The 27,130-nt window shown below is 41.1% G+C and overlaps 1 protein-coding gene and 1 non-coding gene across 6 annotated transcripts in view; one reads left to right on the forward strand and one right to left on the reverse strand.

Moving 5' to 3' along the window:
- Nucleotides 1-27,130, reverse strand: part of LOC126335033 (NAD kinase-like) — a 904,299-nt gene that overhangs the window by 757,748 nt on the left and 119,421 nt on the right. The gene's annotated exons all lie outside the window — the stretch shown is intronic.
- On the forward strand, nt 6,270-6,351 carry Trnas-aga (transfer RNA serine (anticodon AGA)). The gene has a single exon. It is a non-coding gene; the product is annotated as a tRNA-Ser (tRNA).

A 27,130-nucleotide genomic window follows, 5' to 3' on the forward strand; every position in this document is an offset into this window, starting at 1 on the left:
AACAAAATTCCAGAGCCAGAGTTTAAAGCGCTCCCTAAAAGCAGGGAAGCTCACATAATGCTAGGTAGGCCTACAAAAAGCTGGTTGAAACCGGGAATTGATAGCAGTGATATTTTTGGGGAAAATTTAATTGTACATCAGAAGGATAGGCTAATAGGAAATGGAGGTGGTGTACTTGTCTCAGAAGACAAGAAACTCAGATCCACCAACACAGAAATTGATGCTGCATGCGAGATTGTTTGGTCAAGACTCAGCAGAGGCTGAATGAAACGCGTTTGGCTGCCAAGAGAGCAAGCCGTGATCCCTCTAATGACTAGCGTAGCAGAACATTGTCATATGGTCTTTCACAAAACCCAAAGAAATTCTGGTCGTGTGCAAAGGCTGTTAGTGTCACCGAAGTTAGTGGCCAGTCCCTAGCGAATGAGAAACCAAAATCTGAAGGGCTTAACTCCGTTTTCAAATGTTCCTTTACACAAAAAAGGATAACTGCCCCAATTTAATCCTCGTGCCGTTGAGAAATATGTGGAATCGCTAAAATTGAACAAAGTTCCACGGTCCGATGGAATCACTGTCAGATTCTATATTGAATTTGCGGCTGAGTTAGCCCCTCTTCTATCTATAATCTATCGTAGATTCCTCGAGCGAAAAAGCCATACCCAGTTCCTGGAAAAAAGCGTAAATCACACTCGTCTACAAAATAGATTAGACTAGATTCAGTTTTCGTTCCATAGACCTAAAACATGAGATGATTCTCGTGGCTGTGGAACATCTCAAAGTACAACATAAAAACGTATAACATTTGAATATAATACTTACTACCCTGATCATTTGTCTGGAGATAATCGAAATCGGTAAATACAATGCAGTAAACTGGAACAGCTAATATTTACAAATTAACACACTGTCAGAATGAAACACTGTTATGCACTGTTAATAAATTTATGGAACACAAAAAATTCTAATCTTGACTGTTGTGACCAAGTATTGTCAAAACTGAAATCTAACAGATATTTTTACTTAAGCTGGCTTAACGGTCTCTGTTAAGATATTCATCTATGGAGTAGGAGTGTAGAAGTGTGATTCACAAGACTACCGTTCAATATCCTTGACGTCAATTTGTTGTAGAATCTTAGAAAATATTCTGAGTTCAAACATAATAAGGTATCTAGAACTGAATAACCTCCTCCACCCCAACTAGCATGCATTCCGAAAACATTGATCATGTAAAACCCACTCTCTCTTTTCTCACGTGAGATACCGAAAACTTTGGATCAAAGAAGGCAGGTGGATGCAGTATTTCTTGATTTCCGAAAGCCATTTTACTCTACCACCTACGCTTGTTGTAAAAGTACGCTAATATGGGTGTCAAGTGAAATTAGTGATTGGATTGAGGACTTTTTGTTAGGGAGGACGCAGCATGTTACCTTGGATGGAGAGTCATCGTTAGATGTAGAAGTATCTTCAGGTGTGCCTCAGGGAAGTGTGTTGGGACCCTTACTGTTCATATTGTATATCGATGACCTTGGAGACATTGTTAATAGTATCTCAGAGTTTTTGCAGATGATACAGTTATCTACAATGAAGTACTATCTGAAAGAAGCTGCATAAATATTCAGTCATATCTTCATTAGATTTCGAAGTGGTGCAAAGATTGGAAACTTGCTTTAAGTGTTCAGAGATGTAAAACTGTGCACTTCTCAAAACGGTAAAACGTAGTATTCTATACTACGATATCAACGAGTGACTGATGGAATCAGCCGTCATACATGCACCTGTGTGTAACACTTTGTAGGGATATGAAATGGAATGATCACACAGGTTCACTCGTGGTAAAGCAGGTGGTATAGACTTCAGTTTGTTGGTAGAATCCTGGTCAAGTGCAATCAGTCTACAAAGAAGACTGCTTACAAATAACTCGTGCGACCGGTCCTAGAATATTGCTCGTGTGTGTGGGACCCCTACCAGATAGGACAAACGGGGATTACTAAACACATACAGAGATGGGCAGCTCAAATGGTCACAGGTTTGATTGATCCGTGGGGAAGTGTCACAGGGATACTGAAGGAATTGGACTGGAAGACTCTTGGAGACAGACGTAAACTATCCTGAGAAAGCCTACAGTTATGTTGCTTTAGACGTTTTATCATCACGTCCGTGTGGTATTTCCTCCAGCAACAGTTTTGGTGACTGATTCGGTACATCAAATAATGTACCTACTGCACTGCCTACAAGTTTCCTAGAACGACGTTCACTGATTTGACTGAAGAGTAACTGCATTTTCTTGCGCAGATATACGATGTTTTTCTGCGAAAGGTCAGGACTTTTGCCGTTTACAATCCATTTTTTTGTCTTAAAACAGCATTCTTTAATAAATATCTGTAGGTTACAAGAAAAATGTAAATGAACTCACCGGTAACGTACCATTTCATACCTCTCAGGATCCTTAGGAAACCTAAGAAAAGACAAATGTGGTGTCTTCTTCTTATTGCGCTGCAGACGCTCCCGTTTGTAAAATATATAAACTTTCTACAAACCAATAAAAACAATCACGATTCGCATTTGCTTTCACACGATATCACTGAACTTAACAGTATAACTTGCTGTCCGCATGGCGCTCTCCTTTCCTCACAGAGACAAAGCTTAGTTACGAAGTTCACTGTAAAAAAAGGAATACCGCATTTTCGATTGTACGCGGTGAGAACTCGGACAGCCGGGTTCTTCAGCTGCTGGTGCAACAACTTCTAAAATCAATTACTTCTTCGCAAAAAATACCAATGGGTATGTCTCACTTATTTCAAGAAATTCTGCTTCCGTTGCTTCTATGAAACACGCACTTAAAAATGTAAAACATTGTCAGGACAAACATGCTTTATTAAAGCGCCATTATTAAGTCAAATCTTCGATATTCAAAAGCACAGAGCTTTTAATACGTTTGTTTGCAAGTCCATCTTCCGCAGCAGGTGTTACAATGAGTTATTATTGCTTTTCCGTCTTGAGCTTACTACAATTTAATTAAAAAGAATTACACCAGACGCGTTTCGCTTTTATTTGTAAAGCATTTTCCGTGGTTATTCTGCAAATTGGATAAATAAGTTTGTGTCGGTCGGAGTGACCGAGCGGTTCTAGGCGCTACACTCTGGAACCGCGCGCCGCTACGGTCGCAGGTTCGAATCCTGCCTTGGGCATGGATGTGTGTGATGTCCTTCGGTTAGTTAGGTTTAAGTAGTTCTACGTTCTAGAGGACTGGTGACCTCAGAAGTTAAGTCCCATAGTGCTCAGAGCCATTTGAACCATAAGTTTGTACATTGTTCGTTGTTTTATGTAAAAAAAAAAAGAAAGAAACTTGCACTCAACCTCCACATCTCTCGCATCTCTGCCAAACATACAAGAAGTTATCACTAAATTACCCCCCCCCCCCTCTCTCTCTCTATCTCTCATACTACACACACACACACACACACACACACACACACACACACACAAAGTGTAGTTCCTCAGGTTGGCAATATTCACAACGTGAAACAAAACAAACTAACAGACCTAACACTGTTACTGTGCAGAGTGAGAAAACACGTAACTTCAGTTCAATTTACAAAGGTGAAGTGCAAATGACGAAGCGCAAGAAATACTGCAGAATGGCAAAAACTGCCAAGTGCATATCGAAGTCTTTCGGCGCCAACCGTTGCTAGCAAGGAGGCAAGAAGCAGTAGTTTCAATACGTATAGGAAAACTGTAAGTAACTTGCACACCAACTTCATAAACAAAATGCTGTCTTTTTATGAAATTTCCCTGCACTCGCCGCAACTGAGGAAACTTTTGCATACCATACCGTGTGTTACAATCATGGCTAAGTTCAATGGATTGCACAATAAATGTCATTAAAAATTCTGTGATGTTAAGTTCAGTTGTAAACGAACCAAAGCTGAAGCCATCATTAATGTGTATGAAGTCCTTGCTGTAAACTAATTCTTACAGAAGGTACTAACCATGTAAACTTTGTAAGTTTATCCATTGATATCAGTAACCCCAAATCAACAAAGTTTCTTCCAGTATTAATTAAATATTCCATTTCAGAAATCGGGGTGCATCAAAAAATACTGGAATTCATTTCTACTGAAACAGAAACTTCTGATCTAATACCTAAAAATGTGATGTCCGTTCTGCATGATCACTGGCTAGAATTAGAGTTTGTGTGTTTATCTGCTAACAATACGAACAGTATTTTTGGCAGAGGAAACGGAAGTGGCAGAGGAAATGTTTTTGCTGAAATTACAAGTAATCTTTGGTAGATATTACCTTATAGGTGTGGGTTGCGTGGCATATATAATCCGTAACAGAGTGGAAACAATAGGTGGGAGGCTGTTAATTCATATAGAGAAAATCGTTTGTAAAATTTACAAACATTTCAATATTTTTACCTTACGGGTGGGAAGACGCAAAGAGTTCTGTGATTTGGTGAATGCCAGTTACCGTCAATTGCTAGGTTGGCATTGCTTCCTGCTCTTGAAACAATATTGAATTCATATCCTGCTCTGCAATCATTTTCCTCTCTGAATCAGTTTGTCCCTTATCTTTGCAATCAGTTTTCAACGATGCGGAATCTGACTTAAGGTTGTAGTTTGCTCGTAGTCGAATTATGATTATGGTTTGGTCGTAGTCCGATCAATCTTTTTGAAACACGACATTCGAAAAATCGAAAAGCAGGATGTCTGCCTTGCAATGGGGATGTCTTATTACGAATTACTTACAACAAAATTAAAAAAGTAAAGAAAATACTTTTATGAGTTTTATAGTTAAGTGACGTATTGTATGACGGTGGGTTTTATTCCTATGTTATGCATTCTATAATGTTGCACCTGAATATGTGGTCTCATTGGGGAAGCAGTTTTCACACTATTATTCACTTTGATGGATCGGTTTTAAAAAGAAGCTATAACAGAGTGATGCAGATTCAAGTATACTACCGATTCAGAAAGTAAGCAGTTTAGAAACTGACAGTGCAGAATAGTCTGATGAACATTGTACTTTCAAAACGACTGTAGCTATAAAAAAAAAAATAAACTACTGGAATGATTCCAAGGAAGAAGTGAGTAAGAGATGGGTTGGAGTACTTAAAATGTTAAAGGAAAAATGCGTAAAGGCAAAAGCCCTGCCTAAAATTGTGGAACTTGCTCTGCGCATCCTGAGATCGAAAGCAGCAACTGAGCGTTTCTTTTCAAAATTGGATCATTATTAGTCATGTGAAAGAAAAAAATCTTTCATAGATAGAACAACTACCAATGCAATGATTTTCAAATGTAATCCAAGTTTTTCATATGCATATCTGTACGATCTGTTACGCAGTGTGTGTGTGTGTGTGTGTGTGTGTGTGTGTGTGTGTGTGCGGGCGATCTTCACTGAGGTGAAAAATAGAAACCAAATTCTGTTAATATGAAGAATTTGTAAGTGCACTTCATTCTGTATTCTAATAAATATTGCACTGATGGAAAGAGTATTTATTCAGATTCAAGTTTCCGTCATTCTAATGTTCTGTCAACACAGTATTTCAGAAATTATTGACCAGTTGATCACTGCCATTTCAAGTACGCCATGTGTCCATGGGGAAAAAAAACGGTAGATTTACTGAAACAGAAGTAATGTCACAGATTCAAAGGGAATAGCGTCGAACCGGTGCAACGAAGAAAAGATGCAGAAATGATGATGAGGGATAAGGAGACCTTCTCATCCTGTTGGTTCGTATGATGGCTGTGGTCATGTTACTGCTATCAGTCAAATCTATCATTTATTATTACATTGTAACAACTATGAGACACTTTTGTAGGTGACGCATCATTTTGTTAATCTAGACTGTCGTCTCAGTCTTCTTTCCTTTTTCTTTTTTGCAATCATACCTGTTACTCACGTCAGTGAATTTCAGTTAAGATGGAGAACTTGATAATCTTCAGTAATTTGATTATTTTACATTCAAAGACTATATGACACATTTCATATTAAAATGAACGTTCTTTATAACGATTTCGAGATATAGTGTACGTAATTGGTTGAAAACGTTTTTAAAAAGTAGCCTACACGAGTGCACCCTGCGATCATCTTTATGCGCCCGGCACCGTCAGAGCGACGCTCGCCGCCATTACAGAGGGCGCAAACTCATAAACGTTTCAGAACAGTAACCCCCACCCCTCCCACTGCAGCACCAATAAAAAAAATTGTAAGTCGAAGTCCTCTATGGACTCAGCGGCTACATCCCAGGACGCGCAATTGAAACAGCAGCAGTCGTGGCCGAGTGGTTAAGGCGTCTGACTAGAAATCAGATTCCCTCTGGGAGCGTAGGTTCGAGTCCTACCGACTGCGAAAATTTTATTTCGTGTATAGTCATTGCAATCATTAAAACTGTTTCTTATTAAATAGTACAGTTACATTTAACTCATATTTGAACATAATTAAGTGTTATAATGAAAAAAATGCTACCACCCTCGTCAACTTCTAGACTGCTTCACACATTTCGACCGCCATCAGAAGTGGTTAAATCGTCAATATTCAACACTCACTAAACTCCATCCGAAATTATTATCTCAGTAAAAAGTTTCATAATGAAAGACATCCTAAAGGAAAATTCGTAAAATGGCCACGGCTCTCAAAGGGATAACAATTTCTCATAAATGAGAACTGCGATTGCCACAGGGCAAATGGAAATTCGTGGGGGACGATTTAGCGATGAAAATAACGCCAGGTGGTGCCAGATCGACTTAGTACAAAGTGGTGAGCCGGACAATAACGACGAACTCCAGGTTTTACTCCATCTAACTAAACGATAAGCGGCACATGGAAATTGTAATTTGGAATACACAGTCGAACGTCGTTTTAAGCGCCCAGAATTTGTCGCGATATGGGACACAGAAAGGGGGCTTGATTAGACTGATAAGTAGACCGGACATACACAGTATACACGCCCCTAACGGCATGGTACACGAATGGAAACCGTTTCCAAAGGCAAAGCGACACGCATCTACGTGACTCAAGGCGCACACAATCAAACCATTTTTGGACTTAAATTAACGCACCACGAGAAAGTAACTAGTCATTCAAAATATGGTATTAAATACGCGAAGTTTCTCAAGATTCCAATTTGTAGAGTTTATGAAAATATTAGGAAATAATAGCTTGTGGTAAAGTAACCGCGAAAATTTAAATCTGTGCAGTGGTTTAATGAGTTTATTTTTAGACATGGTACAAGTGGCAACATTCATCGGCTTGTTCTTCCCCTACAACTAAACATCCGTTATTCTTGCTACAAGTGTCCAAAAACTAAACATGCGATGTGATCCATGCATTTAACGCATCTCTGAACTGTACTACATGCAATACGAACTTAAAATAATATCGTAATTAAAAGAATGAATTAATTTAAGCCCATGAGTTTCGCTTTGTTTGATTCTCAGAGTATTTGTTACTTTTGTGGCTGTTCTGTAAAATAAAATATTGTAACTAAAAAATACTACGAATATTTTACTCGTGTAATATTATTGCAATGCTTCCACAATATACTAGTTAAGAATCAATTGCTCCAGTAGTGATGTAGATGAACGACGGTAAGAAAGCTGGGAATCAAATGCCTGATATCATTTGTCGTTCAATATTTCACCGGCCAGGCACCAAAATACTCGCTTAGTATTCGTAAAAAGGGATAAACCTGGAACCACGAACAACGAGTTTTATGAAATTGTTACATCTATGTTAGCAGCAATGTCATGTGTTCATTAATTTACTTCGCTATTTTCCCACAGTTAATTCAGGCGAAAATAATAATCTTCTTCTTCTTCTTCTTCCGTCATGCATTAGGCTTTCCCTCAGCCTGTCGCAGCTACACCTGGTCCATCGTTTTGCAGGTCCTCGAATCCATCTTTTAACTTTCAGAGTATATCGTCAAAAATCTGGTAGTAATCTTGATTTGTCCATTCGAAACAAAGGGGGCATCCATTTTTGTCGGTATTCGTCGACCTTCTGTTTATATCGAAAATATTTAATTCCTTCCTGGTAACTGTATTTCTTTTGTAGCCTAGCTTGGTGTATCCTGCTATGTACCTGATGATTTTCATTTCATTGGCTTGTAATCTTATTTTATCTTTCTTTTTCATTACCCAAGATTCACTTCCACATAGTAATGTTGATATCAACGTATCTTTATAAAATTTTAGATATGTTTCTGTTCTTACTCTACGTTGGAGGGCTCTTCTGATTGCGATTTAACGATTTAAGTAGTTAAATTTCTCAATTTTGTCTTTCTGATCTCGGCCTCACCTGTACGACAGCATAGTTCCTAGAAATTTAATCTATATACTTGCTCTATAATCTTGTTGTCTATAATTATTTTTGTTCTTACTGGATTTTTCCACAGAAAGCCATGGTTTTTGGAGTGCTAATGACATATTATGTATCCGGCATGTTTGGTTAAAAAGCAGTGGAGAGAGGCTGCAACCTTGTCGAACTCCTAAATTAATAACCTTTCTTGTTTCTTCATTATCCCCAATTATTTGGATTCTTGTATTGGCATAGATCTTGTGAAGTACCTGTACAATGTGTATTGGTATACCTCTTCTTATTAAAGTCTCCCACAATAGCTGTCTATTTACTTTATCAAAGACCTTTGCATAATCGACGAAAAGGATGTGTGTTTCTTTATTGAATTTCTTACGCTTTTTTATAATTTTCTGTAGCGTAAATACGTTGTCTGTACAGCTTCTCCCCTTTCTGAATCCATTTTGTTCTTCTGACAGCAGGCACTCCATTATGGGTTTTAGACTTTCGGTTATTATTCTAGCATAGATCTCATACGCTGCATTTAATAGTCATATGCCTCTATATTTTCGGGTTTTGATCTGTCTCCTTGTTTAAATATTGGTTTTATAAGTGAGAGCTTCCATTCCTTTGGTATTTCCTTTGTGATCTAGCAAAGACTCAAAAATCTGAGGAACATTTTTTGAAATGCTACTGAAGAATATGTTATTAGTTCGCTGTTAATGCCATCACTTCCTACTGCCTTTCAGTTCTTTGTATATCTCAGAGAATGTTCCAGTTCTTGTAATTCAAGATTATCTGGATTTGTTTCAAGATATTCATCATTTCCTGTGTTCACTTCGTCATTCCACATTTCCCTGTAATAATGCAGCCAGTTTTTATTGTTTATTACACTGATATCTGCCACTTCCTTTTCGCTGTTATTCAAGTGTCTTACCATTTTATATGCAAGTGTTTGTCTCCCATGGACATCGCTTTCCATCCTGGCAACAACGTTATCCCAACCGTCTTGATGGAGCTTCTTTCTTAGTTTATTCACTTCTGCTGTCTACTTCTTGTATGCTCCATTACTCTCCTGAGCTGGGTGTTGTAGATATTTTTTTATATAGTTTTCTCTTTATTTCAACTGCCTCCTCAGTTTCTTTTGTTCGAATAATGTGGCCTTTCTTCTTCTTCTTCTTGTGTTCCTTTTTTCCTAAAGCTTCACTGGCTGCAGTTGTTAATCTGTTCCCACTCATTTTCAATACTCTGGTTCTAGAACTGTGCCCATTATTGTGTCTAGGCGTCTTCGGTAAAGATTCTTGATTGAATCCTGTTCTAGTAAGTAGACTTTATATACCTCCCTTGGTTGTTCTGGGGATTTTTTTACGTGTTTTATACCATCTCTTCTTTAGGGCAACTTTTGCTTGTAGCATGATGTGGTCTGTGTTAATGTCGCACCCTCTATATACATGCACATCCTGAAACAGAACAGCTGTTTATTTGGTTTACTACGAAGTAGTCAGTTATGGTTCTAAATCCTCTGGCGGACCATGTGTATTTGTGTATGTCTTTGTGTTTAAAGAAAGAGTTTAATATGTATAACAGTCGCGTAATTTTATTTAAATTATAAATCGATAAAATTTTTTTCTTGTTCCGAATCTTGTTTCGTTCTGAAAATTGTTGTGCACTTTAGTGATAAAACCTTTCTTTGTACTTATTTCGCCCCTTTATCTTACGAAACTCCGCTCCGCCATATTCGGAGGCACCCCTTCTCGAGGACTATGTAGGAGCACAAAGCCACTCCGCTCCGAACCGGACACAACCTGAGGCGACACACTATAGTGCTTCGCCCAGCTGCTGATGCACACACATGAAAGACGAGCGCCCACATAATACTGCAAATGACAGCATTAATGGAAAATATACTCACGCACAAAGTGAGTTCGATGTCGAATGGAATAAAGAATACTGGCTTTATTGAGACTTGCCGAAGTGACAATTTCAAAAGGCTCTACTTTGAACATCACTGACCATAAACTCATGTAGCCACCACATTTTGGAACTCGGTATTTCGAAGTTGCGATAATGATGTGTGGCTTGTGGGGCGCTCAACTCCGCGGTTATCAGCGCCCGTACAAATTCCCAACCTTTGCTCAGTCCAGTCACGCCACCTTCATGAGTGATGATGAAATGATGAGGACAACACAAACACCAGTCATCTCGAGGCAGGTGAAAATCCCTGACCCCGCCGGGAATCGAACCCATGAAAGCGGGAAGCGAGAACGCGACAGCGAGACCACGAGCTGTGGACTCGAAGTTGCGACTATGGTTATTCCTCACTCTAATGAGTCAACACTCGTTGTCCAATAATTGAGTGAGACGGCTCACCACTAAGACGCGACACTGGCATTCGGGAGAACGGCGATTCAGAATCAAGTCCGGCAAACACAATGCGCAACACAATTAAAGAACCATTTTTTCGAATCTCCCATTGTGACACATGTTTGAAATTTCGCTCGAACGTGTCTGCAACCTTCCTCTGCAACGGTGCAAAAGCGTGGCGGCCTGTGACGTCACTCTCGGGCTCGACGGTGCTTCAAACAGCAAGCTGCCGACCCATGTGAAAAAAAAAAGGCCAGAGCACGGAAATTTTTGTGATATGTAAGATGGGTTAATGATATCATATTCGCACCAAATTTCGACATAATTCTGCCCCACGCTATTGTGGTCGTGTCACACTAGGGGAAGGTCGTCACACGCCCTTTTATCCACATTTCTGCCCTTCTCTTGACGCCTCTGCATGGTCAGAACCGCGATGCCCACAGTTGAAATCACGCGGTTTTCTTATGCGGGCCGAAGAAAACATTTCAGACACGCCGCTGCCTAGAACCGACACGAAAACGCCTCACGATGTGCCGTAATTCCATAGATTGATTTCCTCGCCTATTCTTCTCAGTACTTGATTTCGTATCTTTACGTCTACATCCATACTCCGCAATCCACATTACTGTGGTTTCATCAAAAATGGTGCGTCTGTACGTCGGAAAGTCATCATAAGACCTTTAATTTCCTTTTCTCGTTTCAATCATTTCGCGGCAAGAATGTACGAGAACTTTACCCGATTATTCCTGGAATGTATGGTCTCGGAATATTAATAGTAAAGCTCTCTGTGATCAACAATGTATCTCTTGTAACGCCTGTCTCTACAGTTTGATGGCGCTCACTAAACGAAACCTGTAACGAAAGGAGGCGTTGTTCGTCCCATCTTCTGGTGAGGGCCCCACTCTGGCGAGCAATACGCAAGAATCCGTCAAACTAGTGTTCAGTGAGCCAGTTCTTTCGTGGACGAATTACATTTCCTTATGATGCTTCACATTAATTTCAGCCTGATATTTGTTTTTCCTGCTAGTTTTATGTTGTATTTCCATATTAGGTATTCCCGACGGTTACACCTTGCTAATTCATTACGATTCTTGCTATTTCCAGTGGTTTATCGCAAATATTTGAACATTAACCGACCTTCTCCCTGTTTGTGCGCAATACACTATATTTACTTGCGTTCAATGTCAACTGCCAGTCCTTGCACAATCGTCGATCCTCAGCAGATCTTCCTGCATTCAGCTAAAGTCTTATAGAGTACCAACCTCCGTTTAAACAACAGCATCGTCTGTGATTCGACTCCGGAGCTGCCCAGATTATTCATTATGAGATTTATATTTACACTCTAAACAGTAAGTACTGTGTAACACTCCCTTGGACTACTCTCAAAATTTCTTTTACACTTGTCAGTTTCCTCGCTTTGAGAAGTAAGTTTTGTGCTGATTTCTATCTGGTAACCTCTGAGTCACACAGCTGGTCCGAAACTAATCTCGAACTTCCTTCGCTAAAAGACAAAGCTTAATCTTATCGAATGTCTTCTAGAAATCAAGAACTATGGCATCAACCTGGGCGCCTTTGTCATCCCCACTTTGGGTCTCTCAGATTTAAGGGGCGAGGTGACTCCATAATTTTTAAATTTTTGTAACAGCGCTACATTTTGCATGCTTCCGGTTTCTTTTAGTTTCCAATGGACCATTTTCTACACAATTCTTTCTTCCAGACGTACACTTCTGTAACTTTATCCTCATTTCTGTATGAATAACCAAAGAATTCTTTTTCTCTTACTCTTATTTTGTTTACAATTTTGATCCTGATAAAATCGTCATTCTCCTTTCTCCTACTATGCATCACCTTCTTCATTCCTTAATAAGTTTCATCAACTTTGGAGGCATTTTCATTGGTGCTATAATAGGCTTGTCCAAAAAGTTTCGGCACTGGGTTAATAAAAAAATAAAAATAAAAGTTAAGATGGTGGATTTAACGCCTCAGCTATTCTACATAAGTCTCCACCCACTTGAGCGCAACGCACAGAACGTTCATACAATAGTGCGAAATTGTCAGAAAATACCTTCTTTGGGATGTTGTTCAACTCGCGCGTCACAGTCGCACTTTCTTTGGTCATAGCAAACCATTAGAAACCCATTCTGCAGTTTGTCGTTTCGTGATAGCTTCTTATTAAAACCACCCGTGATGATCTTTTTCCGAAACACAACTACCCGCATTTTAAAGTCAGCCAAGTCGCAGCACGTCTCTACACGTCGTTGCTTTCTGTTCTGGAGTCAAGGCACGATGAGTGAACTTAGCACACACTTTCCTCTTTTTCATAACATTCTGCGGAATGTCTTGAAGAGTGTATTTCGAGATCTCACTTCATTACGATTTATGACAGAACAACGTTGACATACTATGGCCGCACGTCCACTACTTCACATTCCCTGCCCAAAACTGAGTAGTCGACTGCAAACCTGCTGTCTACAGTTGTTAGTTCAACTTGTCACAGTAGTTACTCAGGTGACGTCGCTTATACGCCAGCAATAAAATGAATCTCCCAACTTCTTGGACGGATGGGGAAACGCGAAAAAAAGTGTATGACGTTATGGTAAAAACACATAACGCAGTTTCTTTAAAAATCGTATGAAAGATGCCAGTCCGCAAACCGCGTTGACACCTGAGTTGCGTTAACGTGGAACAGTTATCAACACATCAAAATGCCAAAATCTCTATGACCACCCGAGACTTTTATCTCCTTGCCCAAGCGAGGTGGCGCAGTGGTTAGCACACTGGACTCGCATTAGGGAGGACGACGGTTTTCCCTGATTTCCCTAAATCGCTCCAGGCAAATGCCTGGATGGTTCCTTTGAAAGGGCACGGCCGACTTCCTTCCCCGTCCTTCCCTAATCCGATGAGACCGATGACCTCGCTGTCTGGTCTCTTCCCCCAAACAACCTAACCCAAACTTTGGTCGCGCTTACAGTGCAGACTTGAGATATATCCAGCACGCTAGTCCGTTCTTAAATTCGCTGTCGGGGCTTTGTCAACATTCTGCACTAGCGTGGCCCTTGTCAGACGTATCCGAGGTCGTGATAACTGCTTCGCTCGCGTGGGCTGGCATTTAAGTCGTCGATGCTCACAATAAACTTCAAACCTCCGCCTCTTTATGTTGTATTACGAAACAGCATAATAATTTGTCTTCATTGTCTCTCTTTGGGCTAATCGGATGAACAATAAACATCCAGCTAAAACGTTTAGTATGCATTTATGACCGCCCAGTAAGTTTTTACAAAAATGATGAAAGAAAGACTTTTTGTATAGTTTTTTTTATTGTTCGACAAAATGAGGGCCGTTAAAATTTTTACTTGGCTGCATGCGTTAGAACCAATTCTGGAAACAATTGTTCCTGCGCTCAAATGGCTCTGAGCACTATGGGACTTAACATCTGTGGTCATCAGTCCCCTAGAACTTAGAACTGCTTAAACCTAACTAACCTAAGGACATCACACACATCCATGCCCGAGGCAGGATTCGAACCTGCGAACGTAGCGGTCGCGCGGTTCCAGACTGAAGCGCCTAGAACCGCACGGCCACACCGGCCGGCCATTCCTGCGTTGGTATCTCAAGAAAATGGTTCTTTAGGTGACTAAAGTCGCTGACGACACATTTTTTGTTTGACGTAAAAGAACAAAATGAAAACGCACACTGGGCGAGTGTGGGAGATGTTTATTCAGTGTTTTTGACGTGCTGTTTAATAGCCGGTGCCGTTGTGATGAAGAACGATGCGACGGTTTTGGTTGTTTTTTTGTGATATCATCGACGATTTGTGGCAAACAAATTATTGAAAGCCATGTAAGCTCACACCCAACAGTTTTACGAGATCTGACGATGTTCGTAATGGTTGGCTGTCAGACTATAGGCTTAGAGACTTGTAGCTGCCACGATTTGCACAAAACATTAAACTACTGCCTGAGTGTACTTAGTGTAATTATAATTACTTAATACAAAATTAATACAAATTATGGTAATTTCCAAGAATGATTGCCTATCAAAGTCGCTGTGTCCAAACGATACATATCGAAAGTGCGATCGTAAATCGATCATGCGACTCTGGTGGCGGACGTTATGATCAGTTATTTGTGATCGTCATTTTTATGTTTCCCGTCGTTCCCTTAGTTGCTCTTAATTACATACCTCCGCGAATTATTTGTGAATTGCTAGGGAATCCCAGACGATTTATGTCGTTAGTGAATGGAATGTCTGGTGTTCTTGACGTTTCTTGGGCGGAGTCTCTCACATGGAAAAATCTAATTCCATGTTTATCCAGCGTAGAAAATTTTTCGACTTTTCGTCGCAAATGTGGAGTACTACCGGACGAGGAAAGAAGGGACTGTGCAAACTGCGGTGGTGCGAAGTGTGTAAAACTTCATAAGAACGGTTTCGATGCTGAAATACCGTTTACAATTTCATTGCGGACAGTGCGGAAAACGAACGAGTATCAGGTTCGACTGTTCCAAATTATCCATCCAGACCAACGTAATGAACTTTCGCCTGTTGACAACACCCACGACGAGTAAGATGATTCGTCTCCTATCCAACGCTCTTATTTTATCGTTGCTGTAGCGACCACCATAAACATACTCATAACGCCCGCCACCAGAGTCGCATGATTGACTTAGGATCGCACGTTCGATATGTACCGTTTGGACAGCAGGACTTCGATAGACAATCATTCTTGGAAATTACCTAAATGATGGTAAGATTCCTCTGGAATAAAATCTGATGTCCTTCAACTCATTCATCTTCCAACAATGGAAAACACGCCCCACTATATCACACTCATTCCATCGATGATGTTGACAAATTTTAAAAGTTATTCACTCCAAAATCGCCACGAGTGATTTGACATTCCTGTTTCAACGAAATATTCTCGTGGTCCAAATATTGGCATTATTCAATAGGGAACTCCTGACGAAACAATTTATTTAATCCCATTCCTATACCGGCGCAGAAAATCCCGCTCTTCTTAGAGAATTTCAATTTTGACACTGCTAATTTCGATTTAATGTTCCTGCTGCAACTCCAGTTGCTTCCTGTTTACTTCAAAGGTAGGTCCTTGCACATACTCCAGTTTCTCTTCATTCAGCATTACTGTTATTTTACCCCTTTTATCATTATTAGTGTTTGTTACTCCATGTTCTTCGGCCATCGCTTTTTACGCTCTTTCTCAATGAATACATGTCGAAGGGAGTAATTGAAAGGACAACAAACTTGACTTACTCCTTTCTGTAACAGTATACAGCCGGTACTCTATTGTTTTAGTACTGCATAAATCCTTTTCGTTCACATATAGTGGGTTTATAAAGTATCTTCTCAATACATCGTTTTTCCTTGACTATAGTCGCAGGCTTTGTCGCTGTGAAAAGCTTCCTCCGTGTCTTGCAAAACACGTGTACAAGACCTTTCCCTTCTCATCAATTCTCTTGGAATGTGTAAGAGCTCTACTGCATTTTTTCAAAAGCCGAATACAGCTCGTTAACCAAGTTCCTTTCAATTTTGTTTCCAGTCTTAAAACCATACTGGCATCATGAGAAACGAGGCTGATCGTTCTGTGCTTAAAAAAGATTTCTGACGCCCTCTTCCTTCGGTATTTGGATCCTTACTTTAGTCGGAACACCGTCTGGCAGTTTCCCAGGGTCATAGAACCTGACGAAAAAAAAGGAAAAAGCTGAAACACCGAGAAAGAGTTGTGCGACATAAACGAAAGTTTCTAAATTTGAAAGATGACTATTAATACACGCTGTTAACCGTCGTGAGCGTTAGTTACCTTGGGATTGGACATGGTGAGTTGATATGAGTCAAGAATGCCTTCGAGGTGACAAAGATGCCATTATCAACACCTCACTGAGTTTGACAGAGAGAGTGTATTAGGGCTAGGAGAAGTTCGATGTTCCTTCTGCGATACTGTAGAGAGACTTGGCAGGAATGTAGCCTCTGTACAAGACTGCTGACAGTGGTGATCACGAGAATGTTCGATAACAAGAACACCAGGTTTCCAACGGCTACGTCATTACCAAAAGGGAAGACCATCTGTTCGACATATGGGGCTGGCAATCTGAACAGATATCCTGTAGCAGGAATTCGACTGACCCCAAACCACCGCCCTTTGCGACTTCAGTGGTGTCAAACCAGAGCTCATTGGGTAGTAGAGTGAAGGTCTGTTGTTTTTTCTGATGGAAGCTAGTCCTGCTTCTGTACTTGTGATGGCAGTGTGTTGGTTTGGAAGAGGCCAGTTGGGGGGCTGCAACCAACCAGTTTGCATGCTAGACACACTGGAGTTAGGCTGTGTCCTACGTGAGCGACAGAAGCGAGCGATTTCTGGATACGCGACACTCTAGCGACAGCAACGGGCGAAAAGCTTGGGTGTCCTGCGTGCGTGACCAGGTCGCGCTACAAGATGGCTGCTTAGAGCCAACCAGCTGTTTCTATAAAACGGCTTCCCTAACCTGTAGAATACTTTAGCTGGAGAGTAAGGCTACAGAATTAAGCTTACAAGAAAATAAAGCGAAAAGGAATGCTGTGCAAGAAATTTACAAAGGGAGGAATCTCCATGGAGAATTTCATAAATATCGTCAACTACAAAGATCACCAGACAAATTCTTTGAATACTCGTGAATGAACAGAGGAGCATTCGACTATCTCACCTATAAATTAAATATGAATGGTTTTTTACGTGATCAAGAACTTTTAACAGACAATAAATGCGGAAGAATGACTACTACAAGACTAACTACGTTAAACACAAACATAAGTACACATATTGATACCACCAAACGAAAGCTAGTAGTGGTGTAGGGGTAGCGTGTACAGTTAGTGGTTTCGTGTTACGGAAAGGTTGGGAGTTCAATTCTGGCCCACTCTTATATGCTTACTGACTCAGTTACAATTCTGTATACTAAGTTTTATGAATACTGTTTACACTGCATCGATTGGTATATTTTTAAGGTCTTGCAAAAAAACTTGATCTTCACATCGATTCCAGTATATCACACACATTTAATTCCTAATAAATTACAATAAACCATGTAATTTTACAGATATTTGATGTTGCGAAACGTAATTCATCACCAGTTAGTGTTAAGTCCAAGCGTTTCAGTTACCCTAAAAAGTCTTTAAAAGTAAAGCTTACAAAATTTTTGAAAAGAAAGTCAAACGTTTTGTGTAATGATTTGTCTAAAAGTATGGAATAAAAAATATTAGTCAAACGTTTGGTGCACCTCATTTTGTGTTCATAATTTCGAGCATCATTCAAAGGCACTGATCAACTTATTTCTTTTACAAAAATCATTTCATAAAATATTTGACTGTTTTATTTCATTTTTTAATTTCAAGTTTTACTCAGGAAGCATGATCTTACTGACTCCTCATTTGTCTTCCTAATGTACTTGATTCGAAGGAAGCCTTTTTGACATTTAAACACGGACCAATGTATCTTTTTATGTGCCAAATAGCTAGGTATTGAACAGATGAAATTTTTGACACTTCATTTACATAGCTTGGCAGAGCTTTTCGTGAAATATTTCAATTTTTCCTCAGCTTATTAATTAAGTTTTCATTAACTACCCTGATTACTTTCAAGCAGTTAAATATTTTTATGCCAAACTAGACCTCACACTGGTCACTTTGATACCCCGTTAACCTGTTTCTCTCCCTTTGGTTGCCTGTAAAAATTTGGAAAAAAACCTGTAAGTAGGCTGTTTAGGTTTTCTTATTGGTAACGCCACATCGCGTTCTGTATGAAAAATCACTGGCTGTGTTGTGCGCAGTCTGTGGCTAGTTTGCATTGTTGTCTGCCATTGTAGTGTTGGGCAGCGGCAGCTGGATGCTAACAGCGCGTAGCGTTGGGCAGTTGGAGGTAAGCCGCCAGCAGTGGTGGACGTAGGGAGAGAGATGGCGGAGTTTTGAAATTTGTAAGAATGGATGTCATGAACTGATATATATATTATGACTATTAAGGTAAATACATTGTTTGTTCTCTATCAAAATCTTTCATTTGCTAACTGTGCCTATCAGCAGTTAGTGCCTTCAGTAGTTTGAATCTTTTATTTAGCTGGCAGTAATGGCGCTCGCTGTATTGCGGTAGTTCGAGTAACGAAGATTTTTGTGAGGTAAGTGATTTGTGAAACGTATAGGTTAATTTAGTCAGGACCATTCTCTTGTAGGGATTATTGAAAGTCAGATTGCGTTGCGCTAAAAATATTGTGTGTCAGTTTAAGCACAGTCTTGTATATTTGTTTTATGGGGAAGTTTCAAACCTCATGGCGTAAGTTATAGGGAGTCTTGTTTTCGCTCTGCTCACGTGTTTACAAAAACGTATTGAGAATCATATGATAAAATAGTCCTTTCTGCGTGCTGTCATTTCCAAAATTCGTCGTTTCGATATCTTGAACCTTTTATCAGATACGACGATTTTTACGACCACTTGATTCCCGAAGCGCAGGAAAGGTTCGGACGCGTCGCAAGCGACCCGTCGGCGGATGTAACAACCAATATATCAAGTATGAAAAGAGATATCATTCCGGTCTCAAATTTAAATACAGTTTAGATATATTGGTTACGTTTCATACGCAATAATATATGGCCTTAAATGAACTGCACGGAAAGTCTACACAACGTGATTTTACCTCTGCAAATTCTTAAAAACTTCGTGCAGCTCAGTAATTATGACGAATAACGAAAATAAATTCACACCATCTTTTAAAGATATCAAGCTATAGGTTGTGGAAGAACCAAATTTTTTCACCGAATAGTTTCCTTAAAATCGTATGTTAAGTAATTCATAGCTGCCGTCGCGACTGCTCCACTGCTTTGCCTAGATGACACGGGGCTGTCGCTCTCTGTCGCGCGTGCTGCAGCGACAAGATTCAAACACGTTTGAATTCAAACGCCGCCAGCTGCAGTGGGAGACAGGCAGCGACACAGATGTCGCTCACGTAGGACACTTCCGGAACTACACCTGCGTTTGTGTTTTGTCGCCTGAAGTTGTCGCTCGATTCTGTCGCTCACGTAAGAAACACGGCCTACAGTCTGGTGTGCGATTTCGAATGACAGCACGACCACTCTCGTGAATATCTCACGCACCGTGATTGCAGATTTGGAAGTCAATCCGTTGATTCGACCTGTTGTGCTGACGCTCATGACCAGCATTCCAGGGTATGTTTTCCACCAGGATAACGGCCGCCCACATCCCGCTGTTGTAACCCAACATGCTGTACCTAGTGTCGACATGTTGCCTTGGCCTGCTCGATCACCAGATCTGTTTCCAAGCGAGCATATATGGGACATCATCGGACCACAACTCATCCACAAGCAGCATTAACAGTCCCTGTATTGTCCGACCACGTGCAATAGGCATGGAACACCGTCTCACAAACCGATATAAGGCACCTGTATAACAGAACACATGCACGTTTTCATTCTTGCAATCAACGCTTTGACCGTTACATCAGTTATTGATGTACAAATATTTCACATTTACAATGGCTTATCCTGCGGTTACATTAACTTGTGATCTCTCAATGTTAATCACTTAAATATGTTCCCAAATGTATTTCCGAAACTTCATTACTCCGCATTAATTACGTTTTCGTGTTGCGATTTTTCATCCGTCTGCCGTATTACCGCACGTAGGCGCAACACAGAGCCTGGATGTGAGGGTGCGCCAACCCTCTCTCTCTCTCTCTCTCTCACACACACACACACACACACACACATACAATGTGTAGCTAACAGCACCAGCACCGCCCGCTCGTTTTCCACTTCACTGCACTGCACTGCTGCGGCCTTTTAAACGAGCCGTTTTATTTCTCCGTGCAAGGCTGTCCTTTTGTTGCGGGCTTGAGTGCGCACGCTGAACACATTTTCGGTGCCCGAAGCCCCTTGTTACTCTGTTAATGACCCCTGATTGCCGAGCGTTTTATTTCAGTCGAAGCTGATTAAGTATGAAAAATGCTCTCAATTTACCGCCGCCGTTCACCTTACATGCATTTCGGCATCCTTTGAGCTAAGCCTCGGTTCGAAACAGCCGGAACCGAAGCATACTCTCCATTGATTATTTGTATTTTCTGTTACCAGTCACATTTATTTACTTTATTACTGTAACATATTGCAACGCATTTAAAACACTTTTTCTCATTATCAGGCGTTTATCCATGCTGATATACAGGGTGTTTCAAAAAGAATATATGTATTACTAAGTATTATTTTGTCATAACTATCCATAGCTGCGCCTCGGCTCGGCTATTGGAGAAACGAATACATAATCTAGTTTACATTAATAGCCGCTAGATGTCAGTTGTCTTCTGTTTTGCTTTGTAACCGTCATATGTTTAAAATGGCTAATTCGCACCAGAATTCATTTTGTGTTCTCGAGTTTGCGAAGTGCAATTCCGTCATTACAGTGCAAAGACGTTTCAGGTTGAGGTATCAAATTGATCCTCCGAATGGGTGGAACATTCGCAAATGGTATAGACAGTTTCTAAATACAGGATGCGTATATAAATGAAAGAGTCCTGGCCGCCCTCGTGTTCCTGGAGGAAATGTTGCATGAATTCTAACTGCTTTCCAACGTAGTCCTTCAAAATCAACTCGTCGTGCCAGTCGCGAGTTACAACTGCCTACAACAACAATTTGCCTTGTTTTGAGACCTTGGTTGGTTATGAAGCCGTCCAATTTACAGCTGTTACAACCTCTGCCTCCTGATGACAAAAGCAAACGTGTGGAACTTTGTAACGAGATTCTTGATGCTATTGACAGCGATAACACTTTCGCACAACGCATCGTGTTCAGTAATGAAGCGACTTTCCATGTTAGTGGTGAATGTTCGAATTTGAGGCCTACAGAACCCACAAGCAGCCATAGAACATGCACGAGATCCGCCCAAAGTCAATGTGTTTTGTGCGATATCCCGATCATCTGTTTACGGCCCATTCTTCTTTGATGGAAACATGGTTAACGGTCAGCAGTATCTCGCCATGTTACAAAACTGGTTGCTTCCGCGGATGCCCGAAGACGGGGCACTCCCTCACTGGAGTCGCCAAGTGCGTGAATATTTGAATGAAACTCTACTGAACCATTGGATTGGTCGTCAAGGAGCTGGCGACTTAGCAGGTCTCAGCTGGGCTCCACTGTCAGCAGATTTGACAGCCTCTGACTTCTTCCTGTTGGGTTCCGTTAAAGACAACGTTTATGTACCACCACTTCCACAGAATCTTGAAGAGTTGAAGAACCGGATCCGTACTGCCATAACATCAGTGACGAAGGACATGCTCGTCCGAGTATGGGAGGAATTTTGGTATCGATGTGATATTGTTCGTGTCGCTGATGGCGGACATATTGAACACCTGTAATCTGAACTTAAGACGTTCGTAAATTTGTGTGTAAAGTTTCACATTCGTATGTATTAAAGTTTAATAAATAAATGCATTCGAAATACGTATATTCTTTTTGAAACACCCTTTATGTTACTTACAGATAAACTGTCTGCAAATGAAGTGTCACTAAATTTTGAGGAAAGCAGTACATACAGATCTGTACAGTAAATGGCGTAACACCATTGATAAATATGGACTTTAAACAGAATTTTGTCGCTAAGGCATTCGAAATTTCTGGGTGTGTGCATTGATGAGAAATTGGATCTGAAGAAATACTCGTATATCGATGAGCTGCTGGAGCGGTTAGGGTTATTGCAAATTTGGGTGATAAACATATCATTAAATTAGCCTACTATGTCTATTTTCATTCACTGCTTTCTTACGGCTTCATATTTAGGGGTAATTCGTCATTAAGAGAGAAAGTATTCGCTGCACAAAAGCGTGTAATCAGAATAATAGCTGGAGCCCACCCAAGACCACCTGGCAAACATTTGCATAAGGAACTCGGGATATTCACAGTACCTTCGCAATACGTATATTCACTTATGAAATTTGTTATTAATAACCCATCCCAAATCAAAAATAATAGCGAAGTGCATAGCTAAAACACCAGAAGAAAGCCACACACTGGCCGAATACCAGGAAAGAAGAGGTTTGGCCACACCCTTCGAGCTGATGGCTCCCTCCCATACGGAGTGCGTCATTTTCAAGCTGCTGAAAAACGCCCAACGGGCCGTCCAAGGACACGACAGGAGAATGGAATATTAATCATCCTCAAACAAGTGGAACCGACAGCGGTGAAAGATGAAGCTGGAGACCGTCGGCGTTGGACTATCACTCCTCTGTTGTGACTGACGGCGTTTATTTTTTATTGTGCTTTTCTAATGCGTTATTTTATAATTTTACTATGCTGTGCTGATTATTATTTTTACCTTTGTAGTGTGGTTTTTTCTTTTCTCTCATTCCCGTAATACGCCGCGGCGGCAGCTATCAACATTTCTCACCGTTATACAGTAGCAGAGTTTGTGAAGTAACGCGCCTTCTTTGTCTGTCGCCTATAACCGAGCGGCATCCGGTACCGCATGTGGAACCACTGCAGCTGCAATTGACAGGCGTCAGCTATTAAATAATTTTAATGTGGTTATGTGTATTTCCTGCCTGGATACCGACCAGACCTTTGAACTGTTGTTAGTGGCGCGCCGCTGTACAAGTAAAGCCGAGGTCGACTCCCGGCTGACAATCTGCACCACAAACTGATCGTCTGCAAGTCTCTCTGCATTTCGTAGCTGCTTTCTAATAATTTCATCTCTCTGTACAAAACAGCGACGTCTTTTAACGGAATCACAGAGCTTCAGACCATGTCCACGAAGTCACTTACAGGATAACTATACATAGTGAACAGCAGCGGTCCCGTCACACTGTCTTGACACTATGCCTCCGCTTCCGGCAAGGTGTCTCCTCGATTCACTTCTATGGGGTCCTTCTCACAGTCGGGATGGCTGAAAACCAGACAAGATTCGGTGACAATTTGCGCGTATCGTATCGCGTTAGTTTCGTCTGACTGAGACGCACAACACACTGCAATGCAGGAACATATCTTACGAGCTAGAATAAAGTCGAGGATATAAATAAATCTTAAGAATAAACGAGTATCAAACTCCGAATCTTCGCACTGCGTACCTGACGTTTAAGCACCGGAGCAACCAAGCCTGCAACAAAGTATAAAAATAGACAAGGTATAGGTCACAGTGCCTTCTCTGTACAAACGAGACGCACGCTACTTTGTATGTTGCCCACTAAGTAAATGCGTTATCAAGGACCGCTGCCAAGAGGTAGGGGCAACGTGTGTGCTTTTGATACACAGAAACAACAAGGAAATTTTAATGCGCCATCGGAGAAGTCACAGTTCCCGCCAAAGGTCCAGAAATATGTGTTTTGTCGTCTTGGTTAACTGTATGTCCACCGTGAACAATATCTCAAACAGAGCGATAAAACTTAACGACCCGCAGCACTTCGTGCTTTGTGACAGTGTGACTTCATATGCAAATACATGTTTTTTCGATTATACACAGTACTTTAATGGCAAGGTCTATTTTTTATTCAATTTTGTAACGAAGTAGTCAAACTGTGTTTCATTAGTGCGTTGAACAAAATATATTGCACGAAAAACCTTTGAATAAAGACGTTTCGATGTGTTGCGATGCAGGAATCGTCATAGTTCGAAACTGCTGATAGCAGCCGAATGACGTAAAAAACGTGCGAACCATGGCATACAAAGAATTCCTAATTGACCTCAGAATCTGGTGAGCGTTCCATTATATTCTAGTTGCAATGAAAAGAGAGCAATGTCAAGTATATTATTAAACGGAGAAAGATTCGAATAGCAGCATTAAGTAACGTCTCAGATAGGTAAGTGATAAGGGTTTCTGTTGTTATGCGCAACTGATGGCGCCGGCAGCAGTTTCTGTGTCACGGCTGTACGGAATTACATGGCGGTGGAGCACTGCAGTCTCGGTGAGGTTCTACAGTATATTTGAATACTTTTGATTTGATAATATGGGTGACTTCAGTTAAAGTTATCTTTGTTATTAGGTGTAAATTACTTTGTTGGTACCTCAAAATATATATCCTGTTCCAACAATAGTAGTATGAATGAGTGATTATTGCTACCGTATTTGAAGTGTTCACTTAAGAAAGCAGTTACTAAATACCTGCCCCCGTGTAGCTTAGCTTAGAACTCAACCGCAAGTTAATTACAGTCGCGCTGAATTACGTGTGGCAGCTTATACCGGGTGATTATAATTAAAGTGCAGTTACAGAGGTCCAGTATGGGCTGTAATTATCGTATGGCAGCGAAACGTGGTAGATATTCTAATACGGAACCAATTTACTCTGGAAAAAATTGGTTCCAATTTTGACCTCCAGGTGCAATCTGGCGCTGTGAAAGCAAAAAATGTTTCGATATGTAATGGATTAGGAACGGGACATGGGCAGAATAGGCTTAATCCTGATTTCATTATTAACCGCCGCTTACACAGTTTGTTCAATATGAGCACCGGAGGCGTCAACAGGCTGCTGCACAGCGCCAGGTTTGCACCTGGTGGCCAAAAGGTATCTGAAATGAAGACCTATAGTCTGCCAGTACATTGCTTATATGTAGTTGGTATTGTTTGTTCTCATTACAGTAAATCTTATTTTGTTTCGTGTGTCTACGAAGCAAAACTGAAATGTGTTTCTGCTACACCGAAGCGCCAAAGAAACTGGTATAGGCATGTGTAATCAAATTACAAAGATATGTAAACAGTAAGAATACGGCGCTGCGGTCAGCAACGCCTATATAAGACAACAAGTGTCTGGCGCAGTTGTTAGATTACTGCTGCTACAATAGCGGGTTGTTAAGATTTAAGTGAGTCTGAACACGGTTTTATAGTCGGACGAGCGATGGGACACAGCATATCCTAGGTAGCGAAGAGGTGGGGATCTTCCCGTACGACCATTTAATGAGTGTAACGTGAATATCAAGAAGCCGGTAACACTCAAATATCCGACATCGCAGCGGCCAGAAAAAGATCCTGCAAGAACAGGGCCAACGACGACTGAAGAGAATCGTTATACGTGGCAGAAGTACAACCCTTCCTCAAAATGGTGCACATTTCAATGCTGGGCCATCAACAAGTGTCAGCGTGCGAACCATTTGACGAAACATCATCGATATGGGTTTTCGAAGCTGAAGGTCCACTCGTGTACCCTCGATGACTGCACGACACACAGCTTTACGCCTCGCCTGGGACCATCAGCACCGACATTGGGCTGTTGATGACTGAAAACATGTTGCCTGGTCGGATAAGTCTCGTTTCAAATTGTATCGAGCGGATGGATATGTACGGGTGTGGAGACAGCCTCATGAATGCAGGGACCCTGCATGTCAACAGAGGGCTGTTCACGCTGGCGAAGGCTCTGTAATGGTGCGAAGGGTGTGCACTTGGAGTGATATGGGGCCCTGATACGTCTAGATACGATTCTGACAGGCGACACGTACGTTAGCATCCTGTCTGATCTGCATCTACTCATGTCCATTGTGCATTCCGACAGACTTGGGCAATTCCAGCAGGACAATGCGACACCTCAAACACTCAGAATTGCTACAGAGTGGCTCCAGGAACACACTTCTGAGTTTCCGCTGGCCACCGATCTCCCCAGACATGAACATTATTGAGAATATCTGGTATGCCTTGCAACGTGCTGTTCTGAAAAGATCTCAACCCCCTCGTACTCGTACGGATTTATGGACAGCCCTGCAGGGTTCATGGTGTCAGTTCCCTCCAGCACTACTCCAGACATTTGTCGAGCCCATGCCACGTCGTGTTGCGGTACTTCTGTGTGCTCGCGGGGACCCTACACGATACTAGGCAAGTGTACCAGTTTCTTTGGGCGTTTTGTTTGCTGTGTTTCGTGTGATGAAACCTTGAAATAAGGCTTTGTGAGACGGTCTTGAAAATGCGTATGCTCAGTAAAAACGGTTTTGTATCCATCTGAAGGGGAGAGGCAAACACTTGAAACGCGTAGTAGATGTTAATAAGAATGTCAATGTTTTGATTTATCTACAGCCACAAACAGTTGCTCACTCCCGAAAAAACAGACGTACTTGAACAAAATAACCTTATGCTCTACCTGCTCTTCTGAAACAAACACTTCAAGCGTAGTGAACTTCCTCTGAGTGTCAATGTTAATTCCCGTCTGTTACTAAATAAGATTTCATGATAACTGGACAGGAAGAGGTTCAGTTCCACGGCCACAGCTTTCTCCGGATGTAAGCCTACTCGATTTTTGGTTGTGGTGGTACTTGAAAGCTCTCGTATGTCCCACTTCTGTACAAGATCCTGACAATCTTGGTGCACGTTTTGCGGAGGGCTGCGAAGCCATACGAAGTACTGCAGGGATACGGAATTGGAACACAATATGTGTGGAGAATCTGTTCCGTGTGGAATACATTTCTGCTGAGTGTGCGGTTCTTGCTGAGATAAGAGGATCTCGCAGGTTAGAATTTCTTT

Source organism: Schistocerca gregaria, chromosome 2 (genome assembly GCF_023897955.1).
Source record: "Schistocerca gregaria isolate iqSchGreg1 chromosome 2, iqSchGreg1.2, whole genome shotgun sequence".
Lineage (NCBI taxonomy): Eukaryota > Metazoa > Arthropoda > Insecta > Orthoptera > Acrididae > Schistocerca > Schistocerca gregaria.